Genomic DNA, 10,098 nt, shown 5'->3' on the forward strand with positions numbered 1-10,098 from the left:
TTTATAAATGGCATTTTCTGCCCTCAAGATCAGCAAAGATGTTTAAGAATGAATCTTCAAAATGTTGGAAATGTCATCAGACACATGGTTCATGTTACCATATGTGGTGGACATGTCAAAAAGTGATAAAATAGTGGACAAAAATGCATATATGGTTGGAAAAAGTGTAAAACAACATATAAACTTGAAGCCAAGGACATTTTTGTTGGGCATTTTACCAGATAAGAATATTAAAGGGAATGTATATCTGATTTTACATGCATTAATGGCAGCAAGAATAGTATTTGCATAACAGTGGAAAAGTGAAGAAATTCCAACTGATGAAGATGTGATTAGAAAAATATTAGACTGCAGAAATGGACAAGCTAACACTTGCAATTAAGGAAAAGAAAGAAACTGAATATTTTTTGACTGGGCACTTTTTAAATTAATGGCTAGCTGATAAAAAATAAGCTAGAAACAGGTAAATATATGAAAGGATCAGTGTTACAAGGAAAATGTGTTAAATTGGTTAAATAGGATGACTATTATTGCTATTAATATATATTGATATAAATGTGATGAATATTGCTGTAAACATTTTGAATATTACTTCCTAAAATGATTTGTACCCAGTCAACACATTGTTCCACTGAAGTTGGATTTTTTTATATGGCTTCTCTCCAAGGTCATTGTATGGGCATTTATTTATTGTCCATTAACTAGAATTAAGAGCTCAGAAGAATTCCCCGCTGGCTGGGGAATTCTGGGAGTTGAAGTCCAAATATCTTCACGTTGCCAAGGTTGGGAAACACTGGTCTAGGGGAACAATCCATACCACTAAACAAAACAAAAAATCCAAAAAAACAAAAACAAAACCCCAATCCACGTGGCATATGTTTTAGGGGATGACGTTCAATTCATCGCTCAGTCAAAGACTGAAATAAAGTGCTCCACGCTAACAGCATTACTTCAAAATTAGATTGACTCCGCCTCGCTCAAGTGAGTATCACTTTCCAGAATTGAGAGTGCTGGACGGGGGCTGGCAAGTTTGGATAGAATCGTGTTTTTTCTATGACTACGTTGAGTTCTCACCTTGTCTAGCCGTCTCCCGTTTTGCCTGGTAAGTCGTGGCTGTTTTCTCCCGTTTGAAAACGAGGCCCCTTGCAAAAGGCCTTGCGCGCCTTGAGTTGGTTTGTGTCGAACGCCCATTTGGACTCCGCTAGCGGTCGCGTTGCTAGCTTGAGTCAGCCGCCCGCAGGCCCTTTTGTCGGGGGAGGTTGCATGGAGTTTGGCCGTAGCTTATCCTCGGGGCTCAGCTTGGCTCTAGCGCGGTCTCGGAATAACAAGAATGCACCAAAGACACGGCGAACGAGTGGGAGGGCAATAAATAAATAAAACAGTAGCGCTTTAGTCCTGCCTGGTTGTTTTGTTTTAGTCAGAAATCCAAATTTAACCACCACCCCCTCTTCTCCTCAGGGCAAGCATTTTTCCTTCTTCCCAGCCCGTTCCCTGCGCTTGGCGTAAGATAGAAAGTTGAGGAAAAACGGGTGGCCGCCTTCAAGCCAAAGCTGTGGAAGGTCGAAGCATTTTGGACCCGGTTGCCAAAAATAAATAAAAAAGTTATTAATGGGTGCGCAGCTGCATTTCAAGCCATTTTGGAGCGGCTCGCGGTTTTCGAGAAGGCGTCTCGTCGCCGCCCGCACCTTTCTTGCTCTACTCAAAAGGCCCGGCCGTCCCTGTCCACAACAAAGATCGCTCGCCTGTGACAGATGGAAACTTGATGGAGCCCTAAGCTACGTAAAAGCTTGAATGCTCCCTTCTTAATGTTGCCCTATAAGGCCTCAAAGGTGGGGCGGCAAAACAGGATTTTAGGGCACACCGCAGGCTTCGGAGTCTAATAAATCTTATTCTTGTTATTTGTAAAACTAATAAAAACAGGATATACTTCAGTAAAGTATGCTTTTTAACAGCAAATAAGCATTAAAAATGAAAAATCCGAATGGAATGAACTCGTTGGGGAAAAATGAGGAGGGGTGTGTGAAATGGAGATAGGATACAATTTAAAACCTAGTCTTCCTCGATTTCTCAAAAGTAAAACTTGTGTATATTAAATATATAGGTCGGCCATTGCACTGTCAAATGACCTTACATTTAAAATATTTGAGATCATAGACATTGCCAATAAAAGTAACAAAAAATGGCTAAGGGAATGGAAAAGATACAAAGGTGGAAGCAAAATCTTTTCCTAACACATTAATTACTCCCAGGAGGATACATCCCATCCGGGGCTCCAGCCCAATTGGCAGAGCCAGGTTTTAAGGCCTTCTGGGAACCTTCACCAAATGAACGATTTTCTCCCAAGTTCTGCTATCAGCTTATTGCCATTTTAATACTTAGTAACCACTAAAGCCTACATTAAAAAATGTGAAGCCTATGAACTATACAGTATTTTGTTTAGCGTATGCTTAAATTTGAATTTGGTGCTACAGCATAGGCATAAAGAGCCAGTGTGGCCCAGTGGCTAGAGTGCAGCACTGCAGGCTACTTTAGCTAACTGCTAGCTGTAGTTCAGCAATTCAAATCTCACCAGGCTCAAGGTTGACTCAGCTTTCCATCCTTCCGAGGTGGGTAAAATGACCCAGATTGTTGGAGGAAATATGCTAATTCTGTAAATCGCTTAGAGAGGGCTGTAAAGCACTATGAAGTGGTAGATGAGTCTAAATGCTATTGCTATAATGTACTTTTTAATTACCTTTGTGTGGCTTTTAAATAAAAGTATAGCAGTTGGCAACTAGATTGCCAGTTTCCTACCCTTGCCATGTGAACACTTCCTGTTAACATGTTAAGATGTGCATAGAGAGGATTGAAAATATTATGGCTGGAAGAATTTAATACAAAAAACAGTGATGAGAAGTTTTAAGGAAAAGTAAAGTATGATGCAATATGTGGCTGTGGTAGCAAAAATGATTGAAAGGTATAGAAATTCAGTGGTACCTCTACTTAAGAATGCCTCTACTTATCAAGATTTATTTGTCTCTTCTTAAGAACCATTTTCTACTTAAGAACCTGAGTCTGGAAAAATTTCCCAGGAAATTTAAGAGTGGCACGAAGGCCTGGCTAGTTTCCTGCCATTCCCACTTTAATCTTGGCCATTTCGGGCTTTTCTGGGCTGCTAGAGGAGCCTTTCAGTGGCGCTTAAGGAGGCTTTGGCAGTCCGGAGTGAACAAAGCATTTTCCTTTCTCTGGGTGCTTGGAGAGGGAATAAACCACTTTGCTGTGGTGACTCCCTCACACTGCCTGCCACACACTCAGCGTGAAATTGCCTCCCGGAGCATCTGAGCACGGAAAGGCAAAACGGGGCGCTTCACCCCAGACGGATCAACTCGGTTTCAGCCAAACTGAGGAGTTACCGCAGTGAAGGAAAGGCGCTGGCTACAAAGCAAGTGAGCGAGAGAAGAGGGGAGCCTTTCAGCATGAGAAGAAAGAGGAAGCAGATAGCAGCAGCAGCTGCCTTTCGGTCAAAGGAGTGGGAGGTTCCCCCTTCTTACCAGTCTGGGTTTCTCTCTCTGGGGCAGTGTATGGGAGGCAGCCTTGCGCCGGGTGCATGGGAGGCGTGTGCTCCTCGCCGCCTCAGAGTCCCTCTTTTTTTTTTAAAGCTTTAAAGTTTTGGATTTTTTTGATTCCCCTCACCTCACCTTCTTCCTCCTCCTCTTCTTCTTCCTCCTCCTCCCACCCAGTGACTGTCCTCCTCCTCTTCTTCTTCCTCCTCCTCCCACCCAAATTCCGAGCTTTTATTTCTTTCCTAATGGGTTTACACACATTATTTGCTTTTACATTGATTCCTATGGGAAAAATTGTTTCCACTTACAAACTTTTCTACTTAAGAACCTGGTCATGGAGCAAATTAAGTTCTTAAGTAGAGGTACCACTGTATATAGTATTGTTGATGACGATTAGTCTTAGCTGTTTCTCTCATTTTCCCCCTTACTCCTTTTTATCACTTTGCATTATACTGTTTTCCTCCAATAGGAGAGAGGTGACTATTTATGCATTGATTGCCATTTCTACTGTTCTGCTCAATAAATGCTTGTACTCAATTGGGATTTTGATGTGTGATGAGACAAAAGTCCCATGTGATAATACATAAAAATAATTTTAAATGGTAAAGCTAATGGTGAGAGATCTCCTGCAAGAGTGTATTTTGGTAACAATGAAATGGAGTAGGAGGTTAAGTACCTAAACACTTTTCTTCATATTGTGATAAATTCCAATTATTTGATATACGAGATAAAAGTGCTTTCAAATTTAGTAATATTTCATTTTATTGGTTTGACTTTAAAGGTCAATAATTTAACAGATCTTCAGTCTCAGTGTCATTGTCTTTCATGAATATTCTGTCACGTGCCCAGAAATTCTTTTATTCCTATTGAGCACTCATAAAAAAGAGCCGGGGTGGCGCAGCAGGTAGAGTACTGTACTGCAGGCCACTGAAGCTGACTGTAGATCAGAAGGTCAGCGGTTCAAATCTCATCACCGGCTCAAGGTTGACTCAGCCTTCCATCCTTCCGAGGTTGGTAAAATGAGGACCCAGATTGTGGGTGCAATATGCCGGCTCTGTTAAAAGTGCTATTGCTAACATGTTGTAAGCCGCCCTGAGTCTAAGGAGAAGGGTGGCATAAAAATCGAATAAATGAATAAATGAATGAATGAATGAATAAATAATTAAATAAATGTTTTATGTAAGGCTGGCATACTGACATGGGGAATAGAAAGTTGAGGCTTGGGATACAAATACTGTTGTTCAGTTAAGATTATTGTGTTTATTTTAGATTTAAAAAATCTGATAGGACAACATATTTTTTATTATGTAGATTGAATAGAAAAAGACAAGATGAAATCCCTTTTGGTCACTGCTGTCATTACCACCTTTGTTCTGGTTTTGTTCCTCCATTCGGGTAAGTAAGTGAACCCCTTGGTAAGTGGAAACCAAATTATGACAATGCTGGGACCTTCCCTGGATCCAGCTGTATTAAAGAGCTTTCATCCAGTCGCCAACCTACCCTGTGTGGGAAAGGTAGTAGAGAAAGTGGTGGCACTCCAGCTCCTACACTCATTGGATGAAACGGATTATCTAGACCAGTGATGGCTAACCTATGGCATTGGTGCTACAGGTGGTACGTGGATCCAAATCTCCTGGCCCGTGAGCTGTTGCCCTAGATCAGCTCTAACATACATGTTCGTGCTAGCCAGCTGATTTTTGGCTCACACAGAGACTCTGGGAGGGCGTTTTTGGCTTCAGAGAGCCTTCCCGGAAACCTTTGGAGCTGAGGAGGGTGGAGCACGAGCCTACTGGGGCCACCAGAATTTGGGAAATAGGCCATTTCTGTTTTTGCCCTCCCCAGGCATTGAATTATGGATGCACACCCATGCTCTTTTGGCACCTGAGGAAAAAAAGGTTCACCATCACTGAGCTGACACTTTATATGGCACAGAAACTGTTTTAGTCATTCTGATAGATTATCTCTGGTGATGAGAGTCATTCCTCCATCTTGGTGCTATTTGACCTCTCAGTGACTTTCAATGCCATTGACCATGGTATCTTTCCTTTTTTTGGGGGGGGGGGGGGTGTTAAATTTTTTTTAAAAAATTTCTCCACTCAAAAATATCATATACAATTCAATATCATATACATTCCATCTACATTATAATACAATAATTACCCTTTTGCTTTTGGTATTTATTCTTCCAGAAGTGCTGCCTCCTTTCTTTTGTCACCTGAAAAATCAAATATAAAATTGTCCAACATCCTTGCTCAAATTTACAAAGCCATTGGCTAATACAAGTATTTTTACTCATCAACACATTGGGGCCAAAGGGACCTCTAACAGTGCTAAATTCAATTTTCATATATCCTTACTTATTCGTATACAACTCTGAATCCTTATTTCTAGTTTAATTGCCCCTTTTAATATAAAAAGAAAAAAAACATTAACATAAAGAAGAGAAGAAAAAACAATATTATTATTTATTTATTTATTATTTAGATTTGTATGCCGCCCCTCTCCGAGGACTCGGGGCGGCTCACAACAGAGAAAAACAAATCATAAATAATCCGAGTAAGTTTAAAACATTTAAAGATTTAAAAACCCCATATACTAACAGACACACACACAAGCATATCATGTATAAATTAAACATGCCCAGGGGGAGATGTTTCAATTCCCCCATGCCTGACAGCAAAGGTGGGTTTTAAGGAGTTTACGGAAGGCAGGAAGAGTAGGGGCAGTTCTAATCTCCGGGGGGAGTTGGTTCCAGAGAGCCGGTGCCGCCACAGAGAAGGCTCTTCCCCTGGGGCCCGCCAACCGACATTGTTTAGTTGACGGGACCCGGAGAAGGCCCACTCTGTGGGACCTAATCGGTTGCTGGGATTCGTGCGGCAGGAGGCGGTCTCGGAGATATTCTGGTCCGATGCCATGAAGGGCTTTAAAGGTCATAACCAACACTTTGAATTGTGACCGGAAATTGATCGGCAACCAATGCAGACTGCGGAGTGATGGTGAAACATGGGCATACCTAGGTAAGCCCATGACTGCTCTCGCAGCTGCATTCTGCACGATCTGAAGTTTCCGAACACTTTTCAAAGGTAGCCCCATGTAGAGAGCATTACAGTAGTCGAGCCTCGAGGTGATGAGGGCATGAGTGACTGTGAGCAATGAGTCCCGGTCCAGATAGGGCCGCAACTGGTGCACCAGGCGAACCTGGGCAAACGCCCCCCTCGCCACAGCTGAGAGATGGTTTTCTAATGTGAGCTGTGGGTCGAGGAGGACGCCCAAGTTGCGGACCCTCTCTGAGGGGGTCAGTGATCCCCCCCCAGGGTAATGGACGGACAGATGGGATTGTCCTTGGGAGGCAAAACCCACAGCCACTCCATCTTATCCGGGTTGAGTTTGAGTCTGTTGACACCCATCCAGGCCCCAACAGCCTCCAGGCACCGGCACATCACTTCCACCGCTTCGTTGACTGGGCATGGGGTGGAGATGTAAAGCTGGGTATCATCAGCATATTGATGATACCTCACCCCATGTCCTTGGATGATCTCACCCAGCGGTTTCATGTAGATGTTAAATAGCAGGGGGGAGAGGACCGACCCCTGAGGTACCCCACAAGGGAGAGACCTCGGAGCTGACCTCTGACCCCCCACTAACACCGACTGTGACCGGCCAGAGAGGTAGGAGGAGAACCACTGAAGAACAGTGCCTCCCACCCCCAGCCCCTCCAGCCGGTGCAGAACGATACCATGGCCGATGGTATCGAAAGCCGCTGAGAGGTCAAGGAGCACCAGGACAGAGGATAAACCCCTGTCCCGGGCCCGCCAGAGATCATCCATCAACGCGACCAAAGCGGTTTCCATGCTGTAACCAGGCCTGAAGCCCGACTGCTGGGGACCTAGATAATTGGCTTCTTCCAAGGACCGCTGGAGCTGGAGTGTCACCACCTTCTCAACAACCTTCCCCATAAAGGGAAGGTTGGAGACTGGATGATAGTTATTGAGTAAGGCTGGGTCCAGGGAAGGCTTCTTGAGGAGGGGGCGCACAAGCGCTTCTTTATAGAGAGTTGGAAAGACTCCCCTCACCAAGGAAGCGTTGGTAATCTCCTGGGCCCAGCTCCGTGTCACCTCCCTGCTGGCCGAAACCAACCAGGAGGGACACGGATCCAGTAAACAGGTGGCGGAACTCACAGCTCCAATGGCCTTGTCCACTTCATCAGGTGTCACCAGATGAAACTCTTCCCAGACAGGTGGACAAGTACGTGCCCCAGTCACCTCGACTGACTCGTTGTCAGTCGACTCTGTATTACAATTGGAGTCGAGATCGGCCCAGATCTGAGCGACTTTATCAGCAAAAAACGTGTTAAAATCCTCGGCACTGCTCTGCAAGGGCTCCCCAGGCCCCCCCTGGTTAAGAAGGGAGCGGGTCACCCTAAACAGAGCGGCCGGGCGGGATTTCGCTGATGCAATCAAGGCGGCATGGTATGCGCATCTTGCCGCCTTGAGCGCCACTTTGTAAGTCTTAATAAAAGCTCTTACAAGTGTTCGATAAGATTCAGACCTACTCTTCCTCCATCGCTTCTCTAGATGTCTCTTTTGGCGTTTCAACTCCTTATTACTTATATCATCCCTTCATATCTACTAGATCTTACTGAATATCCTCATAACAATAGCATTACCGGAAAATGAAGGCCGAGCCATAACAGTTAATTAGACATCAATCAGTTAAAACTTACATTTTTACATATTCATGACATAATCAACTTCCAACCACATTATTTAATTTATAGTAAAAGTATATAGAAAAGAAAAGAAAAGAAAAACTTCCTCATACTAATTCTCAATTTATCATGATCATCAATAAATTCATTGTTTATAATCTTCACATAAGTTTTTCTTAAAAAATAATAATTAAGTAAAATTGTAATATCAATATAAATTTTGTTTCTCCATTGTAGCTCCCAATCTATCCATCTTTCAGTCCATTATCACACTGTTACATTAAAAAACCCTACACTAATAGTCTTTCGCTGCAAACCCAGTGTAATTATCTTCCCTAATCTATTTATATTTTCAGTGTGTACAATCTCATGATATTCATCCTTTCCTAGCCGCTTTATTTCATTTTTTATATATCTTAGTCTTTCATAATCATCAATGAATTTATTGTTTATACTCTTGATGTAATTTAACTTAAAATATCTTAACAGTTGTAGCTAGGGGTCCTTTGCACAAGTTTGCCTGTAAACCACTTAAAGAGGCCTGTAAAGCATACTATAAGTCTAAATGCTATTACTATTAACATTGCTAAAACTTTGAACAGTTGCTAAACAAAACAGTAAGAAAGGATTAGTTATAATTTTTCTTACAGGGTGTCAGGCCCAAAGTATTATGTGAAGTTAGAGCTTTTTGGCGTGACACAGCTAGCAGCGATTAGGAAGGGGGGGGTTCAGAGAGAGACAGAGAGAGATTGATACCAACACACATTTCTTTATGCAGTCCAAGGTCAATTGAAAATGAAGAAGCCAGTAATCTCTGGACCACATTGGTCCACATGATTGCATTTGTGGGTGTGGGGATGTAAAATGAACTTTTACCTGGATGGAAACTGTTGTGGTTAGCACTGGCCCAGCTCCTGCCCCAAGGAATGTGCAGGTGGATGTGGGGGAAACATCCACATGCCGCAGGCCTGTTTTGCTTCCGATGGAATCTGCCGACGAAGCCTCCTCTGACCAAGGAAGCATGAGTGACAGGGAAGAGGGGAGTTTGGCAGACAGCCCAGGAGGAGATCAATCATCTGTATCATCCCTAGATTCTGAACAAGAATTAATGACACATCCATGCATGCATAGAGTGATGCATAGGAGACAACAACTGAAGGATTATTACAAGAGAAAATGAGGCCACCTGTGGTTGGGTGGGGCTGCTGTAATTAGTGCTACAGATAAAAGTGCAGCCTGGTGTTTTAGCCTCATGGCAGTTTATCTGATTCATTGTTTCGTCAAGATCGTGGGTTTTGTGCTCTTCAAGATTGTGTGTGGACTCTCTGGACTTTAGAATTAGACTCAATTTCCCAGTTATTGGGTGAGCAATTGAATTGCATTTAACCTGTGCCTTGTGTGTATCAGAAAATCCCTTTGACATTTAAAAAGGGAGCTGTTTCTGTTTTTCTGTTTATAAAAACTTTTGGCATTTCCTTTTATCATGTGGTGTGTGTCTTCCTGGACTAATTACCCTGTAATTACGGGCAGTTGAAACACACCGGCAGAACAGAAACTGAGGGAAGTTCAGCGTTGGAATGAATTTCATCGAAGCCAAATTAGCCATGTTAATAAATCCGAACCTTGTGTGTGTGAGCACAGGAGTAGGATGTGATTTATTTCTCAGATGCTATTTTGTTTCCTGACACAGGGATTCTGTTTCACAAAGGAACATTGTGTTTAGTTTCTTTTTTTTCTTGTTTATTTAGGAAATGCTTTAGTGTGCTATGATTGTCCAAGTACTAACTGTGACAATCAGGTAACCTGCACAGGTGAACAAGATATATGCTTAATAGTAAATTATGGTGA

General features: G+C 42.8%; 1 long non-coding RNA gene across 1 annotated transcript; it reads left to right on the forward strand.

Moving 5' to 3' along the window:
* Positions 1 to 809: 809 nt before the first annotated feature.
* On the forward strand, positions 810 to 10,098 carry LOC139172292 (uncharacterized). The gene is made up of 4 exons (XR_011559861.1): positions 810 to 981; positions 4,854 to 4,937; positions 6,027 to 6,098; positions 9,999 to 10,098. It is a non-coding gene; the product is annotated as an uncharacterized lncRNA (long non-coding RNA).

Source organism: Erythrolamprus reginae, chromosome 1, assembly GCF_031021105.1.
Source record: "Erythrolamprus reginae isolate rEryReg1 chromosome 1, rEryReg1.hap1, whole genome shotgun sequence".
NCBI lineage: Eukaryota > Metazoa > Chordata > Lepidosauria > Squamata > Dipsadidae > Erythrolamprus > Erythrolamprus reginae.